The sequence below is a fragment of the Helianthus annuus genome, chromosome 11 (assembly GCF_002127325.2).
Source record: "Helianthus annuus cultivar XRQ/B chromosome 11, HanXRQr2.0-SUNRISE, whole genome shotgun sequence".
Taxonomy (NCBI): domain Eukaryota; kingdom Viridiplantae; phylum Streptophyta; class Magnoliopsida; order Asterales; family Asteraceae; genus Helianthus; species Helianthus annuus.
In genome coordinates this window covers 48214392-48222730 of record NC_035443.2, presented here as the reverse complement: position 1 = coordinate 48222730, position 8339 = coordinate 48214392, and the positions used below count along the sequence as shown (strand labels likewise).

The 8339-nt window shown below is 33.9% G+C and overlaps 2 long non-coding RNA genes across 2 annotated transcripts; both read right to left on the bottom strand.

Annotated features, from left to right (window-relative positions):
- Nucleotides 1–2340: 2340 nt before the first annotated feature.
- LOC110891994 lies at nt 2341–3410 on the bottom strand. The gene is made up of 2 exons (XR_002565744.1): nt 3330–3410; nt 2341–2610 (listed from the first exon to the last, which is right to left on the bottom strand). It is a non-coding gene; the product is annotated as an uncharacterized LOC110891994 (long non-coding RNA).
- Nucleotides 3411–3726: 316 nt separating this feature from the next.
- Nucleotides 3727–5692, bottom strand: LOC118483722. Its single transcript, XR_004871197.1, has 3 exons — nt 5661–5692; nt 3934–4099; nt 3727–3843 (listed from the first exon to the last, which is right to left on the bottom strand). It is a non-coding gene; the product is annotated as an uncharacterized LOC118483722 (long non-coding RNA).
- Nucleotides 5693–8339: the final 2647 nt, after the last annotated feature.

The following is an 8339-nucleotide window of genomic DNA, read 5'->3' as shown; positions in this document are numbered from 1 at the left end:
ACCTTGTAAGTTACATTCTGTTGAAGTTACTTCAACAACCTTCTAACCAAAAAACAAAATCTATATAAGAATATTATATGGATCATGATCGAACATTGCAAATAAAGTACTTTTGTTTACATTTACATCATGTAATAATGGCATTTAGAATAAGATTTTAGAGTTATCACCTAACATAATGGGGATATAAAAACCACAATGAATTTAATTTTAATGACGTGCTATTTAAAATCTAAACAAACCTTAAATGACGTGCTAACATAATGGCTCGGCTCGTGAGCCGGCTCGATAAGGTTTACATCCTTCATTTTCTTGTCCCACATCGCTCAGAAAACAAAAACTAAAGGACTATCTCCCCTATACAAATCTCAGCTTTTTATTTGTGAATCCAACAATTCTCATACAGTCATCTTATTTGTCAATGGCAAAAACAAAAAAAAACACCCAACATCACATTGTTGAAATTTGGTTGGACCTTCAAGACACTATCGGAATCCGCTAATCCCTCGGTCACCTTTTTCTTCTAAAGCTCTGGTAGCGAGAAGATTTGTTCGGGTGATCTTCTTCTAAAGCTGCGGCAGCGAGAAGATCTGTTCGGGTGTCGAATCACTCACAAAAACACAATTTGACAGTCTCTGAAGCGAAATCTTTAATCTGTGTTTTGTGTACTTTTGTCTAAGATTATCTCATGCCTTTCTTTTCTGTATCTAGTAAAATTCCCATGCATGTTGCAACAGGAATACGAACGTTATTGGTACGTTTCATTACGATATGGATACGGTACCGGCATAGCGTTGTACTTGTACATTATATGTCAAGAACATACAATTAAATTTATGCAGGGAGATCAAAACAAAATCACTTAATTCGAAGTTGCAATGCAAAGCTTTATTATTATTTACCATTAAATCAACTAACTTACATTACATTTAGAGTACATTTCAAAGTTCGTCCTTTATGTATGTCTAATATATCAAAGTATGTCCTTTATCTTTAATAACCTCAGAAAACATACTCAATGTTTGTAAATTCTTACAAGTTATGTCCTTTAGTCATAACACAATCAGTTTTCATGGTTAAAGTTGACTAAGTCAACCCCACATAAGGGTATTTTAGTCATTTTATCCTAAATATTATAATAAATAATTATAAAACCAATAAACAATTTAGATTTAATATTAATTTACATACTCTATATGTAAATACATACAGACATTTAATATATACATTCTCCTTCTCTCTCTCACCTACCCCCACTACCACCACCACCACAACTCACCTGCCACCACCATCACCACCACCACCACCACAACTCACCTGCCACCACCATCACCACCACCACCACCACCGATCTGCCACCACCACCACTTTCACTCTCTTACTCTACCTGCTCTCTCTCAATCTCTCTCTACAATCTCATCTTTCTCTCTCTCTCTCTAAACTTCCGTCTCAAAACCGCCACAGGAACCGGCGGCGATGACAAATACAAAACCAACCCGCCACCATCACCCAACTACAGCCAACACCACCGCCTCTGATTTGCGATTACAAACAACGTACCTGAGATTGGAATAAATTAGGGTTTTCGTTTCTTGCAGGTTGCCAAGATCTCACAGATCTGAGAGTGGCGGTGCCCGGGTGATGGTGGTGGTCGAGTGGCGGTGGTCGGTTGGCAGATCGAGTGGCGGTGGTGGCAGATCGAGTGGCGGTGGTGGTTGTGTAGAACAGAGAGAAGTATGGGTCGCGGTGGTGGTTGTGGCAGATCGGTGGCGGTGGTGGCAGATCGAGTGGCGGTGGTGGCAGATCGGTGGCGGTGGCAGGTACTTTCTTCACTTCTGAGTTTCAGACGTTCGTTTTTAACGGATGTTAGATTGATAAGTGTGCTAATTTTTAGACATAACCCCTTTTTATTAAGGATGGCAACAAGCCGGTTTGGGATGGCAGGCTTCTATTGCGGTGGCGGTGGCAGGTGGGTTGTGGTTGTGGGGGTAGGATAATTAGAAAGAGAGAGAGGGAGAAGACATTCTGTATATATACACATATATAATTCTGTATATATTTATAGTTTTTGATGATTATTTATTTTAATATTTATGATAAAATGACCAAAATACCCTTATGTGGAGCTGACTTAGTCAAATTTAACCATGAAAAGTAACTGGATTAGGACTAAAGGACGTAACATGTAAGGATTTTCAAACATTAAGGATGTTTTCTGAGGTTATTAAAGATAAAGGACATACTTTGATATATTAGACATACATAAAGGACGAACTTTGAAATTTACTCTTACATTTAACTTATACCATGTTACCTTCGACAAGAAACAAAGATTATGTAAAACTAAATTGGAGCACTAATAATATTCTAACTTAGAAAACAATAAACAAACAACTTATTAAAATAAAAAAACAAATTTCCTAGGAGGCAGGATCTTTAAATCCTCTGTTAATATACATCAAATTGGAATTAACTGTTCTTACTGCATCTGAAGAACTTTCAACTCCAGAAATCCCCCTTGCATAACTGCCAGTTGCGATCGGTTAACAATATAAGTCATTGCCATGTCAGCGCCAAGTGAACAGGAAGGTCTTAAGGGCAATTCAATGCCTGGTTAAAATATACCCCCTTTAGAATAATCATAAAATATTTTTATAGGAAAAATGCTACTAACATTTTCTTAAAATATGTCTTAAATATTTTGCATGAGTCCTTCAAGGCTAAAATCCATTCGTGGATTAACAGTAGCGAGTTTCATAGACTAAAACTGCATAAGTTAAACAGTAATCTCACACTGAGTTCAAATAAAACAATCAGAAATATTATCTTTTATCATCATATCTTGACTTGTCATTGTAACGATATGGTTTTTTCTCATTTTTATTAGTTTGAGCTATCAATTATTAATTCTCTTTTGGTTATTTTTACCAAATTCTTCACCAAACATTATCTAATTACTCTTATTTATACCTGGGGCTTATTTGATTTTGCTAAGGCACCTAAAAGCAACTCTAGAGTTCATGGCGAGTTGTTACTACCCAATCCAACCCATTATGTATAAAACTCAAAATTTCTAATTTAATCATTCTTGGTTGAATTATCAAAGGTCTAAACACATTATAAGTTATAAACATTTATTTGGAACAATATTAGTCAACCCAACTAATAACATCACCAGCTTCCCTTTATTATGTTGAGACTTCTTTATGTAGTATAAGTAGTTATTTCAATCTTCTTTTTTTTCAAATGATGACATTCCGCTTAAACTAATACGAACGCTAACTAATGTAAAAGATAAAGATGAATCTTAATATGAAGCTTCCTCCTACCTTTTTTGAGTTGTTGGGGATGAAATTGAGACTTAGAGAACAACAAATTCTTGTGCCACCCCACCCTTTTTCTTATCCGGCCAAAGCCCCCCTCATCTCCGACGTGATCCAATACGAAAAAACTCAACGTCAACCATCCTTCACGCCCAAAGAAGCAGAGGCGTTACCCTTTGAGTCTTCATCTCCGACCAAGCAAAAACCTTTCTTCACAATCGATCACCACTGGAGCGAAACCTACATTTCTGACACCCATGTCTTGTTGTGTCTCTAAAGCGTGTCCTTTTCATTGAGAACAGCTGTCACAGATCAAATCACCATCACAAACACCACATTATTTGAAATTACATGCAAGGCCGTCTAGAGCGTACGTATTATTTTAAATTTAAACTAACCTGTGTACGAAAAATGCTCTATTATGCAAAGAATTGAGAAGACATTGATGACCTCACGACCGCCCGAAAAGACGTAATTCTCACCCTCAAGATACTGTGGAACTTGTGTTGTATAAAGGAATCTGCAAGGTAAAACCTTATAAGCATCAGAATATAAACAATGGGAACTGAGATAAAGTTACTCTTCTTAAAAACTCGTAGGATAAAGTTACATTTTTTTTGTTTTAGTTCCAATCAAATGTGGAATTTAGATAGGAAAACAGTCCATTGAATCTGAATAGATGAATGCTTCAACCGAATTCCACTTTAATCCAAATAAATTTGGGTTCACAAAACAACTTTAAAGTATCCTTTTTGTTAAATCCAACCTAAACAAAACTGAAAAAAAAAAAACCCGAATGAATATGTAAAGAACCAAATAGTTCTCATTGACAAATAATCACTAATAAGATTAGATGGTCATTGTAGCTTTAAAACCCAAATGTTAAATAAAAAGTATACACCATTCCCAAAGGTCCTTTACCGCTAGAGTTGCATGCATGTTTCTTGAAGACAACTTGATATGATTAATAAAGCTTTCTTTAGAGCTAAAAACTTCCCAGCCATAAGCAAGCAAACCCGTGAACTTATCATTGTAATTTATGTACAATAAGTTTAAGCATTCACCTACTAATCCAAATATTTATCATTAAATTAAACTACTGATCTAAATATTTAACTAAGAAAATAATTACGATCTAACAAAACGGTTAAAAAAACTATCCACAGGAATTTAAACTATTCATAATATGCAGATCATTATCATTTCTCATTATCATTTCTGATGATTATGACCCGCACACCAGATGTTTGATGAATTGCTACAATTAACTTTAAGTTGTCTACAATCAATGGTTTTACTTGTAGCCATCATCTTCATTTGTTGTGGTATGAAAGGGGTTCATTTGATTATATTCCAAACTAAATTCTTTAGAACAAAGGTATTGGAGATGCCAACTACTGCAGTTGTTGGACTACATCAAAAATATAATAACCAAAAATAGAAAATATAATTATATGTAGTTATTTAGTATTTGATTCCGATCTTTAGAACGACAAATTGGTCCTGTAATATAGAGCTATATTTTGAATATTATTACTAAATAAGATAGGATGATTTACTTTTACATGTCTTATAATTTAATAAAACTTTTCAAATAAAACAACAGAACTATCTCAGCTCAACCATTTGTATAGAACTATATTTTGAAGTCAGTTTGAAATAAGACGTATTTATGAAATTGATGAAAGTTAAAAACGAAAATCTTCGGTTTAGCAAGTTAATATCGAGCCGAGTTTATATGTGTTCAAGCCAACTCAAACTTAAATTTGAGGTCATTTAATAAAGGAATTTGATTAATAGTAGAAGTCTATGCGAGCATGTTATCATATAAATAACAACAGAATATATATTTATAATAAAAACTAAAAACTCAAGATCGGTAAGGATTACTTGGCGAAAAGTTGCATGATAAATATTAAATAGCATGGATTAATTGTTCTTTTGCAGGGGTGAAGCAAGTATAGCTCAACTCAACCAACAGGTCAGGTCGGGTCGGGTCAGGTCAGCCAACAGGTCAAAACAGTCCGTTTTTAAAGGTTTCAAAATTGTTTTGGGTCAAAACAGGTTCTGGCCAAAATGGAATCGTGAATGAGTCGTGTCAAAATGGGTCATGGGTAGTGCAAACCCATTTGAACCCGTTTTAAGTTAGCGGGTTTTATAAGAATAGCCCGTATTGATCCGTTTTAGAAGACCCAAATTGAGCCATTATTTAATTTAGCGGACCCAAAAACACCCAAATGAAATTTCATCTTTACCCAAATCAACCCAGTTTCCTTTTTACCCAAACCAAATCCGAAGTGTACACAAATCACTACACACAGAACAAAGAAGCAATACCTTGTGATCGACTTCCTTAGCTACACGTGCACTCCTCATCATTAATGCTTGATAAACAAATGCCTAGAAAGACATACCTCCATGATACTCAAACTCAGTTGCCACTTTCATCTGATTAGCTGATAATGTGGGATGATATCTGCAAAACAATTATTTCAATATGTATGATTTCAGAAACAATATAATTACAATGATCATCTATATATTTGAATTAAACAATGAAAAAGGGCGTTTGCATTAAAAACATACTTTCAGCCACTTTCAACCCATTTGACCCGTTACAATGGCTGCCTTTCAGATTTATTTTGTTCGACCTATTTGAAATAAATACTGGCTTTGAGCCAACATTAAACTCGTTTGTCCCTTTTCACTAACCCTTTATTTGACCCATCTGATGTAAAACCTAACCAAATTAGACCCAATCACATGTAAATGGTCGAATTAACACCTACCGGAAGATCATACGCTTAACTAAACAAAAACATAGCAAATGTAATAAACCAACTCACCCAATAGATGATGTATTCAGTTCGTTTGTAGAGAGAGTTATTATAATCACTGAAACATGCCTTGTGGTTTCTAGACTGCATAAGCACAAACTCAGTTACTATGTATTCAACAACTATAAAACTATAATAAATGGTAATGGTGTAAGAGGTTAACTGAGTTGACTCACCTTTTTAACCCGTATCTCAAACCACCTGTTTCACCATTACCCAACCCGCACTATTTTCCAGTCTTTACTTTTTTCAAGAGATTCCAAAAGTTTGAAAGTTTTTCTTTTAAACTACCTGTTTGACCCGAATTAATTTTGCTCCAAACTCATGTTTACCCGATCTTAATTAATAAGTTTTTTAAATGAACCGAACTCATTTTGCTCTGAGCCCGTCTTAACCCAAACTCATTTTAATCCTAAACCATATTGACCTGAACTCATTCTGACCCAAAGTCACTTTAACAGGTGACCCACACCTGCCCGACCCGCCCAATTTGTTAGTTGGTTCAAAAAGTTTCCTTAAAAGCTACGTGCCAAGTAAATCTTTATCATGTGCAAAGTTAAGTCGTATACATGAATCCGTCAATTGTTTCCTGTAGAAATAAAACTTTTCAAATAAAACAATAGAATGATCTCAGCTCAACCATTTGTATAGAACTATATTTTGAAGTCAGTTTGAAATAAGACGTATTATGAAATTGATGAAAGTTAAAAACGAAAATCTTCGGTTTAGCAAGTTAATATCGAGCCGAGTTTATATGTGTTCAAGCCAACTAAAACTTTAATTTGAGCTCATTTAATAAAGGAATTTGATTAATAGGAGAAGTCTATGCGAGCATGTAATCATATAAATAACAATAGAATATATATTTATAATAAAAACTAAAAACTCAAGATCAGTAAGGATTACTTGGCGAAAATCATATTGACCTTTATAAGTTATTTCTTCTTCAGGGTTGTTCAACTCATAATGCCAACCCTCTTGTTGAAAAGTCTGAATGTCCTCCACACATTTGGGAAAGAAAACAACATCCAGATATACATCTACCAAATTATAAAAATCCTATACAATAAAAAAAATACTTTATGAAACCAGATATGATAGAACATAAACTGTGCCTAATTCCAATAACCACACATTATTTTAACCTTTGTGTTTGTAGATGCAACATGATAGCATGTCCTATCATTATTGATGGCATCAATCTTACTGATAACTCTTTGTATCTTTGACATGTTATTGTCCAAAACAATCTGACAAACATAGGCAACACTCAGCAAATGTCTTCAAAAACATTTTTTCTTGTTGTCTTAAATTAAATACCTTGGCTATAAAATTCTTACATGGAATATGTTCATCCCTCAAGTTCAGGTGGATGATATGCCCAAAGTCTCAAAGGAAGAAGGGACAATCATATAGTTTGCAAGCAAAGCCTCTTAAGACCTGCAAAATAATAATAATAATAATAATAATAATAATAATAATAATAATAATAATAATAATAATAATAATAATAATAATAATTATAATAAAAACAACAACTCAAAAATAAACTTAGTTAAAATAAAATATAAAAGTTTCAGCAGGTGCTAACTATACCTCATTCACCATGAACCACCAGGGATGCATATTTGCATTGAAGCCATGCTTGTTTCTTGTGATCTCCATCAAACGTCTCTGGTCATGTTTCAAGAAGTTCAAGCCCGTGCCTTTTCATAGAGTATTTTTTAGTATGTACATTGGCACCTATAACAACAAATAAAACGGTCTTCATTGCCCTTCTATCTATTTCAACCTTTTATTTTCTTAGCGGTTTATATCATTTAGTTAAATACGTATACTTGGCAATTGATAAAATTTGCAAAATTAACTAAAAGAATAAAATACACAAATAGATTAAATTGATAGCACTATTTGCATTAGTTATATAAAAAAGTTTCAAATGTATTCTTGACCTTCCTCTACACCAAAAGTCAAAATTAAGAAAGTTAAACTAAAACCACTATGCACACTCTCCAAGAATCATGCGGCAGAGGATCAAAACCTCCAAAAAACTGTTATAAAACACCAACATAACCAAATTCCCTATCCAACTTCCTCAATAACAAAAACATAGGGTTTTACAAACTAATGATTTAAAACAAAAGAGGTTAAACTGACATTGAAGATGTTATGAAAGTGA